An 11,490-nucleotide genomic window follows, 5' to 3' on the forward strand; every position below is an offset into this window, starting at 1 on the left:
CGGTTTCTTTCAAACCACATACTATTGTTGCATAATGTGAGTATGGCTCCAATTGGAAGTTAAGGTAGACTATAATTCGCAATATTGGTATAGTTACACATAGTAACATAAGTTTTATTTTCGACAATCTTCCCAAATAGTGGTTTCCACAAAGCTATGTTGAATACCTCGATAAGGAAATTGTGGAAAAGCGCGCTCGCTTTTTTGGGCCTGCTCGCTTTTCCTCGCTCGCTCTATCGACTGCCTCGTATGGAGTGTGTTCTGGTAGGTTGTATTGATGTGCCATTCCAAAGAATAATTTTGGGAAAGAAAAACACAAATTTTGTCTTTGAAAATACTTAAAGGAGAAAAACCTTCAGAAGGTGCAACGACAATATTTTTATCTTCAAAATTTGCAACTTGCTTACTTGTATAGACCCCGTGAACCAAAGTGTCTGTTACTAGTTGGTCATTATCGAAATCAGTTGCATCCCCACATTCTTTGTCTTGTAGATCCTTTTCTTGTTCTTGAATAAAATTAATATGTGTTTCCCATAGTGGATTTAGTTTGACTTTGTAGCATTGGTAGAGAGGAGTTTGCAACATTTCCTTTAAAGCTAGAACTGTTAAAGTGAGTTGAACTATGCCACTCATGTAGTTATGCTTGTATGCTAGTTTGCGCTTTATGGAAATTGCTATTGTGTCTTATTGGCTCAAAAATCTAGGAAGAACTTCTTTTGCCCTATCAACATTTACAAACACATTAACCACACTTCCATGTAGGGCCATATTGGCCTTCATAGTTTAGTTCCCTTATTTGCAAATGGTATTTGAATGGAAATGAGACATTGCTCGATAGGATTTAGCTTGCTTGTGTTTTCTAATGCACATGACATTTTCATGTTTGATAACGACATTAATGGTATTTTGCTTTGCGTTAGTTGCTTGTGATACAAGGAGCACAATAGCTTTAGTGAAAAGGGAGAGGTGGCGATTCTAATCCCATTGGATTGAAGTATAATTGCCAATGTTGGTGTTAGCTTGCTCATTCCTTGATGAAATTTTAAAGAGCCACAACAAATACATGGGAAACTTGGAGTCTCCAAGATTCTTTTCTCATATTTTGTTTGCAATGAAGTATTATTTCTTTTTCTTTTCTTTTGTAGTATTAATTTCAAATGTTGTTTGAAGCTAACTATTTCGAATATTGTTAGATGTACGAACAATTTGAATTTTCTTGGTTTTGTCCATTTGGAGCAAAGCATGTTCTTCTAATTTTGTAAATTTTGTTGATCGTGCTTTGTAATGTGTAATTTCCTTGCAAATTTTTTCTTTGATGGAGGCAAACAATAGTATTTGCTATTGAGTTTACATGTTCCAACACAAGATGATACGACAATGCTTCATCTTCCTTAAACCATTTAGAGTAGGCATGATTTCCATTAATTCTATTCAATGGAATGGACCAAGGTTGAGTTGATTCGTCCACAAATAATGAGTGAGTAGCTGCTTGTGTAACCTTCCCTATTGAAGCTTTTGTACTGACCTTGGAATGGTTGAAGCATAGCAATTTGAATGGTTGATTGAAAATGTTATGAAAGCGAGTCAGAATGTCAACAATTATAGCATAAGATGAGGATGATTTTTCTACCAAGTTTTGAACATCACATAAATTCAAAGAAGAACTCTTTGAGTTCTACTTAAGATATGCCATGGAGTAGTGGCTCCCTTTGAGGTTGTCACAATGTTCTCAAAAATAATATTAATCAAATTTTGATATGCAAGTGCATTGAAAAGCTCTAAAAGGCATACAGAAATGTTTTCATTTAGAGGGTGACTATTCAAGAACTTGGGAATTCTCATTAAGTTCTTTCGATGGAGTGCTTGATCTACTTCCATAATTTTTCAATCATCCAAATACTAAAGTCGAAAAGTTGGATTTCAAGCCAATAGTTGGTTCCAAAAAAAATTTGAGTGTGTTTCCTTCATGAAGAGTTTAACAATTACACAACAACTATGTAGACAAAATTACAACATCATTCATTGGTTTGAAATGCAATTACAAAGCCGGAGCTATTCAGTGTGAAATTGTGACTTGGTTTTGTTGACTTCAACTTGCTACATGCCATCATGATGTCTGCTCCATAAAATTTTGTGAAAGGGACATTGAGCTGAAGGACAATATCCACATATGGTCCTCTAACCTGCACCGGAATGCGCTCTCCACCGCGCTGATATATGTCTGCAGTCAAACAAGGAACCTAGACAATTGTCTAAGCGTTCTTGCATGAGTAGCAATAAGGCCTCAAGGGGTCTTTGCTAACGTGCAATCCTCCACATGAGTCGCAGTCATACTCCAATAAGTCATCAGAGTGACATTGGTGAAATGAAGCACACCAAACACCTATACAAACAATGCATTAGTAAATGCTTGGGAGAGGCAATCAATTAAGCAATTTAGAACTAGTAAAGAAGATACCTTGGTTCCATAACCCAAGCAAGCCACTTGATTTGTGAAAGCTGACTTCAACTCATATCTAGTAGGTCTCTCTGGCACTTCGGCGAGTATGGTGAAATAAAAAACACATATAGTGCCTTTAGCCTTAAGGAAGGACACATTTTTTAGCACGTACATGACAACTCTTTCCTCGTTAAACTCTGGGATTAATTGAGTGAGTGTGGATAAGATTGATATTCAATGCTCTTCACTCTTGCTTGATGGAAAATATTTGCAAAGAGATTGTGTGACTTACTATAGCTCTATCTTGATCTCGAGGTCCATCTGCTACTATGATTTGGTCCACCATTCCATCGTTATTACTAACCTTAATGATCAAAACGACTATTGTGCCAACAACATTTGATACATTCTAATTGCAAAGATTGATCATTTCAGCTACCCAAGGCATGTATGTGCAAAGAGAATGATCTGGAAGCAATTGTAGATTTCCCTCAAAAGTCTCTCCTCTTATTATGCATGTAGTTGCATCAACAAGCAAAGAGAGTTTGGATGTTCCTCCTTTAGTTCCACCTTTAGGCACCACACTAGCTCCCTCAATTCTATAAAATTCCCCCACTTGCAAGAAGTTTACAAATTGATGAATAATGTAGGTGGAGGGTATGAGAAGTGTTATAGTATGGGAACAATGTTTGTCTATTAAATCACCCTTCAAAAAATTTGGATACTTGGCATTTGGTACTTTGTAGGTTCCATACTTGCATAACAACTTCCCCTCAAAAACAAACCTATGGGGTGCACATTCAGATAATTGGTTTATGGCAAGTGATATCAAAGAGTTCCCCCCCCCTACATAATTCTCTTTGCTTGGTGTAACAGGTTTAGCACTTGGAGAGAAATCATATATTGGTGCTTGAAAATTTTCAAACTCATTGGGTGCATTGTAAGAATTTACTTTCTCATGATCTTGCTTATTCAATAAGTTTAGTGAAAGATGAATGCAATTATTTTGAACATATATGACAATCACAAATAAAGTAATGAAAGTCAATATTTGTTGCCAAAAACTTCAAAGATACAAATGTGTTGCAATACATTGTTTTAACAATGCATTAGATATATTTCCAAATGTAGATATAATAAAAAGTTCCAAACACCATAGGAATTTAAATAAACAAATCCATCATCATTGTGAATTTACTATTAGAACAACCACAATCATAGAGTTGTCATCATCCTAGTCAAAGTCAATATTAATGACATCAATGGCATTGCTTGTTGGAGAAGGCGGTCTAGATACGCTTTGACAATTTCACATGGATGCATTTACTCGAGCGAACAACACGAGTGTTAATTTTACACCTAAAATCAACATACTCCGGGTGTGTTCGCATTGGTTTTTTCACTGGTAGAAAGGACAAACATATATATCAAACTCTTGCAAGTGTAAAAAAATAAAAAACAATGCAAAGATCACATGCTTACCTTGGGCATTAGCCTCTTCTACAACATCTTGGAAGGAATGGGCCTTAATGAACATTTAGATGAAGTTTTCTTGATGGTTGAGTTTTTTAGCAAGTTCTCTTTAGGAGGTCTAGTTGTAGAGGCAATGGACAGCAGGGTTGAAGCATGACTAGGCGGAGAGTTATTCTCCATATAAGAGCATGCAGACTTGGCAAGGGAAGGACCTATGAAAATAATTCAAGGAGGAGAAGCATGTAAGTGCAAAAATCATTGAAAGAAGAACATCTCTACAAAATGAAACAAAAATGAGGTGAGGTAGAAGGAGTCAAATGTTTCCTGATAGGAAATACTTGAGGAGAGGACTTCAATGCTCAACTAATTCTTCAAGATTGCACATCAAAATGTTTTTTCAACAGCCTAATATACTTCAACAAGATTGAAACTTAATATATTGTGAAACAGCATGAAAACTGTAATGGATTTTTTCTAGATATGTTGAAGATGTATTCGTTTCTAACTGACACTGCAAACATCAGATGCTCGATCTATAAGCTACTCAAGTTTTCATATGATAGCGTGCCTTCACCATTAAAAAATTGCTTTTTACAAAAGCTTGCGAAAGAAAGCCACATTGCAAAGTGCAACGATACATCTATGTTGAAGAGCAAATGTATTAGAAGTGCAACTACTTACTATAAAATATGTTTGTAAAGCATGTATAGAACTTGAACTTAGAAATAGCAAAGGCTAATACAAATGTTGGCAGACGAAAGTCAGAATTATATAGAATACTTTCTAATATGAAGGTGTCGAAAAAACCTTTTAGAAACCACCTCACTCCATAGTTCGACCAAACTATCAAAGCACAGATTATAACTATACAAAATGTTTGCTTATAGAACAATTCGGACAAACTTTTAGAAACCAACTCTCCTCCATAGTTCCATATAGCTATATAATCATCAACTTAAATTGACTTTTGCTCATCAGGATCTTCCAAAGTTGAAAAACTAATTTGAATAACAAAACGAATACGAGAAGAGTGGAGAGATGAAAAACCATACTATTGGAATCCCCAATTGCATTGACAATGATCTTCTTTCTATCAATGATTGGATTGTCATCTAATCCCTTTAGCTTTCTGCAAGCAGTGGTCACTGGAGGTAACGTTGGAGCAGATATCTTCTTCCCATAGTCTAGCATGACCTCAGCATGACGACAATTTGCAGAACATCAGGACACACCTTGGCAAGTACAGCAACAGAAATAGACGCCAGTTCCTATATTCAAAATGGAAGCATGACAAAATAAATGAACATCCATTCACAATGACAAGGAAGTCCAAAGAAAACAAAAATCAGTAAGGAAGCGAAGAAAGACAAATTGTCTAATTGCAGGCGAACAAACCTCTCTCAAAAGCACCACTGTCAGTGTCCATATAATCAAACAAACACTCCATTCCAGCCATCTTCAAATAGAGCACAACTAACAGTAGTGAAATGTTTAAAAAGCTTTGCCCATGCACTCAATATATAGCATAGTCATGCACCTAGATAGACATAGTTGCAAACCTAGAAATAAATACAAAGAGCAGGAGTCTCTTCTTTGCTCCTTCTTTGCAGGGTCATGTAAACAGCGTGAAAACATGGTTAATGCTATAAGACAAATCTGCCCCGGCAGAGCCTCTACAAATCTCCTTACAATCAACACATTAATGGAGATTATTCCTTTCATTGGAATAATTAGACAATCCAAGGTTGCATCTGCAAGAAGACTCTATGTCGCAGTAGCAGGCTTGGAAACTCGTTTTCGGCAAACACAATGCATTTTTTGGCTCTACAAATGTCCTCACAATAACCACATTAATGGAGGTTATTCATTTCATTGGAATAATTAAACAATCAAGGTTGCATCTGCAAGGAGACTCTACATCGACACAGGCTTAGAACAGAGCTGCCACCACGAAAATTGAATGCATGCATACAGAGGAGCAAACACGATGCATTTTCGGTGTTGGAAGAGTAGAGTTGCCACTGCAAAAATTGACTGCATGAATTTCAACTTTGGGTTGTAGGGTTTTTTCCATTTGAGTTTCTTTACTTTCTGAAACAGGTTAAAAACTTAGATATCATTCATATTCTTAGAGGTAGACTTCAGAGAGATTTAGATCACGCTAAGCATAAGAGGGAAGCTTTTATCATCAGTGTATGTGATCTAGGCCCTTTCCTTCATCTCACATATGGTGGTAATATATGTATGCCATTATAAAGGACCGAGAGGCTATTTGTTTAGCTCTTTGTAAGAGGTAGTCCCCCATAGAGCGGCCAGCCGGGAGTATATCCTTGTCTTTTTTCTATTGTACCTTTCATTAGGGACTTGTATTTTCCTTGGTGCCCATGTCACTAAGGAGTTTATTAATAGAATGTTATTTTCTTTTGGAGGGAAAAAACTTGGTTTGTCTTATCTGTTTATTCTATTGAAGCATCCAGAAGCAGACTGTTATCCTTTCTCTAGGAAAGTTTCCTTTTTTTTTTCTCAAAAAAGAGACTTCTATTAAGTAAGAAAGAAACCCGCTAGAACAAGCTCTGTGCGAAAATACACCATGCTAAGCATGTAATAAAAAACACCTCAGAGAAATGAGGTAGAAAGAAACCAAGGCTGAGGCATCAAACACTGCCAGCATCGTCAAAAACTGCCACTTGCACCCAATCAACGAACGCCAAATTAGAATTTATAAGAAATTTTTAAATCGGTATTTTTTGCTTTCGAAAAATTAAATGATTACTAAGGCACCCCCCCCAGGGTAGGCCAAAAAAGACCTATTACAAAAACGGGTTGACCTTAAGGGCAAAAGCTTGCAGCCCATACTATTCTAACAGAGGAGGGCAGGGTTACATCGCATAGCATATCGAGAGCAGTGCATGGCTTACCACAAGGCCTTTTGAGCCCATCATCCACCCAAAGTCTTTGAGATAGGATTTCACCAAACAAAACAAGTGGGACCAAAGGCACTACTCGAATTGAAAGCTAACTGGTTTTTCTGCTCCCAAACTGACAGAAAAACTAATGGCCATGCAACACCTAGAGTAGATGGAAGGTCAGGGGCATCTCCCAACAGCACCATCCTCCATCTTGCTTTGATGTAGAATTTTGCCATTAGCCCCACTTTTTTAATGGCCCCTTCCACCTTTTTCCAGACTTCGCAGGTCACAAGGCAGGACCAAAATAGATGCTTAAGAGATTCTAGGGCCTTCTCACACATCAAGCAAACTGGGGATAGAGGGATATGTTTGGCTAGCCTACCACGGCGGATGGGGATCCAGTGGTTGAGGATCTTCCACATCATAAACTTGGCTTTCCCCACCACAAAGAGCTTCTAGGCATCCATGAACCTTCTTTACCACTATAGATTCCCCCTCCTTAGCTTCCATTTCCTATTGAGGACCGTGGTCATTGACCCTGCATGGGCTAAGTTCTTGTATAGACTCTTTGCCGAGAGGCAACCCATCTTGGTCTTTCCAAACACCCACTGGCTGAGGCGGCCCTCCTAGGACGAGGCGTAAATTGTATGGCCACTCTTGCGAGATCCGATCGACTGCCTGCAGTAGCAGGTCCTTCTCGCTCGGAGTAAGAGAGAATTTGCTCGTGATCTCCTCCTATTGAGGACCACGGCCATTGACCCTGCATGGGCTAAGTTTTTGTACATGCTCTTTACCAAGACCCATCTTGGTTTTTCCACACACCCTCTGGCTGAGGCGGCCCTTCTAGGACGAGACGTAAATTGGATGGCCACTCTTAGGGAATCTGGTTAATCACTGCCTACAGGACAATAGGTGCTTCTCACTCGGAGTAAGAGAGAATTTGCTCATGAGCTCCTCTAGGGCTCCTCCATGGAGAGCTAGCCAGCTTTGGAGGCATTCCATATGTCCTCCCATTTTCTAAGTCCTTTCCTATGCATACTGCAAGCTCGGGGCAAATCATGCAAAGCAAACGGGTCCTTGAAAGCCGTGCTCCACCAAATTGATTTCAGGAGATTAGCATCTCCTCGCAACCCTGGGCGACCCTTCCACACCATACAACCTATACATTCTTTCCATGCAAACACCAAACTAGGAATTAAGTCAAACCCTACGATCTTGATTGGGAAGCCAAAGCAAAGACGGTGTGATGCCAAAATTTGATATTTTTTATTCTGCATTGGTATTGTTTTCTTCTATGTTTGATAAGAGTTTGAGTATCAAGTGATAGCCTAGCGACTCTCACTTATTTCTATTTTCTAAGATATTGTATGGGATTGAGAGGATGAGTGGAATGGATCATTGTAAATACCATAGGTATGAATTATAAATACCTTGGTATGGGGTGAGAGTTATTTGTGTATGGGATATTATGGGGTTTTTAGAAAATAGGAAGAGTGAGTCATATAAAGATGTGGGCTCATGTCCATGTGTTCCAATAATATAAGAGAGGCCATATGCCAAGTGTGTGGAAGGCATGTGGAGGAGTGTGGAGTCAAGAGGAATCCTTCTAGAATTCCCATGTGGAATAAGGAGGATGTGGACATATGGAAAAGAGAGGGTCCCTATGGGCTCCATGTGGGGAGACTCTTGACTTTCTCAATATTTTAAGAGTCTTGAGCATCTTTTGATGGGACACATGGCAAGAGTAGCCAAAAAGGACATGGATGGTGACATACGGGCTTATGTGATTGATGGGGAAAGGAATCTATAGGCAGCAATTGTAAATGGGTGAAGGAGGGTAACAAAATCTCTATAAAAGGAACCCTCCTCTCCCTTGTTCGTTATCACTTCCACCATTAGGCCTCATGTTGCTATAGCTCTAGTCTCCTCAAGCCTCTTCCATGAGCCTTCTCTCCCTCTTGTAGATATTCTCTTATGTAAACTCTTGAGTCCATCTCTCTCTAGTTCATTCTCTCTCTATGAGTAGTCTTGGAGATTCCGCTCCCTCTTGTACGTATGAAACCTCTTCTTCTCCCTTGTGTTTGTAGTATTTTGAGTGTATTTGAGTGGAGTCTTACTCTCATGGCAATGAAAGTCACTTCTTATCATTTTCCTTGAGTCTCCATTCCTATGTTCTTTTCTCTCTCTATTCAAGTCTCTAAAGTAGTTCTTGTTCGGTCGCTCACTGTGCACACATGGTCCATCCGTTTCCCGAGCCACCATGCAACCTTCTTCCTCTCTTTTAGGAAAATTCTAGGGGTATTGGATCGTTGATAATTGTGGAGCCTTGAGGGAGTAGTTTGCTTAGGCAAAATCTACATGGGCAGATGGCAGTTAATATAGCAGTTAGACCCCCTGTCAATATTTGGCCTATAACTTTCTCCTTGGTGGTCCGATTTCAATGAAACTTATATTAGCTTTGCGCAGTTAGACCCCCTATCAGTATTTGGCCTATAACTTTATCCTCGATTGTCTGATTTTAATAAAATTATATCAACGCAAAGCTCTCTTTAAGAGTCTCCCTCCCATATAATTAGTTTTTGCATTGGGTCCAAGATAAGAAGTTATGAGTCTCTATGCATGACTGTTTATTTCTTTGGCAGTTTTTACCCCCTTTTACTACACTGTCCATATCTCTTCAACCGATTATTTGTTTTCAATGAAACTTATATCAGTACGAAGCTCACTTCAAGGCACATCCCTGTATGTACTTTTAATTTCTGATATCAGTTTTTGGTGGAAGTTATAGACCTCTGTGTTTTCTAGTAGTTTGTAGAATGATTTTGAGCCATTTCTAGAGGCTTCTGTGAGGGAGGTGCCATGTTTCCCTGGAATTTACCCATCCAGCCAAATCAGCCCCTTCAAGCCCCTAGATATATATTAGTTTATGTCATGTTGAGTCGAAATATCTTCTTCCAACAATGCATCGCTCTTCTCTTTGGCGCCGACCGGCTTGGTGAGATAATGGCCTTTGCGAATCCTTTTCTTCTCCCGATGCTGGACTACAACATCACTTGGGATGTCACCATATTCATTCTCCTCTAAGGGAAGCAAGGAGAAAGATATGTTGTGGTTTTCTTTGCATGAAAATATTTTCTTCATCTCTCTTTGCAAGTGATAAGGGTCTCTATTATTAAGATTGGGAAGAGCAGGAAGCTAAGAGGTGCGTGAAGTTTCATTACCCCCAACTTCATGTCACAATGGTCATACCACTGAAGATTTTTCCAAGTGCCAATGCCTTTTGCCTTCCCTTTATTGACGAAGAATTTAGCAATCTCAACCCAAGGGGATTGTCTTAGGAACATATGCAGTAGCCACTTACCTATTAGAGCCACATTACGGCATCTGATATTTGGGAGGCCAAGACCTCCTTGGGCCTTAGGCAGGCCTTAGGCAGCTTGAGGGGCTCCCATGACACATGGTGCATTCTCATTTTATCTCCTTCCTCAGCCAAGAAAAAGGCTCAAAATAGCCTCTCCACCTCCAGCCATTGGCATTTGGTGAAGTTCCATATCGATGCCATATAGGTGGTTGGTGAGGAGAGGATATGCTAGATGACGAGGGTTCTCACATTCCATCCAAGGCTCATGCTATGCCAGGCTCTCAATTTAGACTTGACCCTTTCTAGGAACCAGTTGAACCTCTGCCGCTTTGTGAGACCCAATCGTATCGGAGCTCCGAGATATCAGATGATCTCCCCTTTCTTGACTACCTGCATTTGTTTGTCGATGAGCCACTAGGGGATGGGGGCCTCGGCCACCCTTACCAGGAAGGTTTTCAGCTAGCTACACTAGGAGCCAGAGGGCTCTATAGAAGTGATCGAGGATGTCTAGGAGGGCTCTCACACTATCGGGGTCTTGTGAAGAGAGGATAAGGGTGTCGTCAGGGAAGAGTTGGAGGTTGAACTGGTTCCCGATAGATGGGAGCTAGAGGCCTTGCACTCTGTCCACATATAGCAAAATTACATCACACGAAGTATGAATTATGTCTCAACTACATATGAAAGTTTGACACATACACCATGTGTATCCTAATCATGCGGTCATTTTCCAAATTACATTTATGAAAAGTAGATAGAGATAACTTCTATTCTATGTAAGGAAGAAATACAAATGGATGACATGCGATTAGGATTTATGTTTTGAAATGTAATTCAAAGTCAAAGTCATTATACCTTCCAAATACCTACACACATATTTCATCTACAACATCCCACACACAACCTGATACCTACTATTTTCTCTCATCCATGCATGAATTGTTATAGTTCAACAATTAAACAAATAAAAACTCATATCTACCTAGATTAGGATAATATTCAAAAGTAGTATGTTTTAAAAGAACATATATCTATTGTTTAAAAAATTATAATTGTTATAGTTAGTCAAATAATGCATAGAGACATTGCAGTTGATGATGCATGGAAATCAATCTTTCTTTTGCCCCTCTCTCAATATTAGTCACTTTCCCTACTGCAATCTCTAAGAGTGCATGATTTTGAACCCTTTGTGAAGGTTCGGGGTCCATCCAGACAGCTTGTATGGAGGTTCAGGTGGAACAATGCAACACAATGATTATGACGAGATTTGTTGTTAATGATGTAACTTTGAAGAAATAGTTAGTTTGTAG

The sequence above is a fragment of the Dipteris shenzhenensis genome, chromosome 11 (assembly GCF_047967505.1).
Source record: "Dipteris shenzhenensis isolate YYH24624 ecotype China chromosome 11, Dip_SZ_1.0, whole genome shotgun sequence".
In the NCBI taxonomy this organism is placed as follows: Eukaryota; Viridiplantae; Streptophyta; class Polypodiopsida; order Gleicheniales; family Dipteridaceae; genus Dipteris; species Dipteris shenzhenensis.